The sequence below is a fragment of the Triticum aestivum genome, chromosome 1A (assembly GCF_018294505.1).
Source record: "Triticum aestivum cultivar Chinese Spring chromosome 1A, IWGSC CS RefSeq v2.1, whole genome shotgun sequence".
Lineage (NCBI taxonomy): Eukaryota > Viridiplantae > Streptophyta > Magnoliopsida > Poales > Poaceae > Triticum > Triticum aestivum.
Window position 1 is genome coordinate 554,546,116 of NC_057794.1, and position 1,225 is coordinate 554,547,340.

Below are 1,225 nucleotides of genomic sequence, written 5' to 3' on the forward strand. Positions count from 1 at the left end.
CAGAACACTGCGGACACATGTGCGAAAATGCGTCGCACCGCGGACAAGGAGCGCATCAACGTCGAGTGGAGCCTCCTGGAGCCAGGCGGAGTCGTCGGCGATGAAGGTGAGAGTGCCGAGACGGATCTCTCGACCCTCGACCAAAACTCCAGCAGCCACCATGATGAAAGTACTCGGAAGAATCGCAACTTCTCCACAAAATTGCTAAAAACACCTGCCCCAAGGTGGGCGCCAACTGTCGTGGTTCTAAGTCTGACAGTAGAGTGGGGGTAGGTATAGAGAGGCAAGGTCCTAGCTATGGAGAGGTTGTAAACACAAGGGATGTACGAGTTCAGGCCCTTCTCGGAAGAAGTAAAAGCCCTACGTCTCGGAGCCCAGAGGCGGTCGAGTGGATTATATGTATATGAGTTACAGGGTGCCGAACCCTTCTGCCTGTGGAGGGGGGTGGCTTATATAGAGTGCGCCAGGACCCCAGCCAGCCCACGTAATGAAGGGTTTAAGGTGTATTTAGTACGGGGCGTTACTGGTAACGTCCCACATAAAGTGTCTTAACTATCATAAAGTCTACTTAACTACAGGCCGTTGCAGTGCAAAGTGCCTTTTGACCTCCTGGTAGTCGAGTGAGTCTTCGTGGTCGAGTCCTTCAAGTCAGTCGAGTGAATCCCTCGTTGGTCGACTGGAAGGTGACCTCTTCTAAGGGTGTCCTTGGGCAGGGTAGTTAGATCAGGTCTGTGACCCTACCCTAGGTACATGACCCCATCAACATGTGCCCACGTCGTGCAAAAAAACTCATAATTTTATCGCGCTCCGAGTATTTAGTAATATTGACGCTGCATCATTACCGCAGAACGTCTACTACCGTGTCATCGCCGTCCGTGAGGGGGGGCCATGCCCCGGAGACGCGTCCCACCTCTTCGGACATGCCACCACACCACCCCGCATGTATGAGGACCCGGTGCGACGCTCCGGTGGCATTGCTACCCCAAGTGCCCCCGTCCCGCCTAAACATGTAGCGTTTGACAACGGGATCTAGCCCTTTGACTTTGCACGGACGGGCTTTGACCAGTGGACCTCCCCACCCGGCTGTGTTAGGTCAGCCCATAGGAACACTTTGGAGCAACATCCGGGCCATACCCACAGCAAGATACCCTTCGTGTAGACCCGACGCGTCCGTTTCCCCTCTCCAGGTGCCGGCGGCGGCGGCGTCCGTGAGGGGGGGCACACC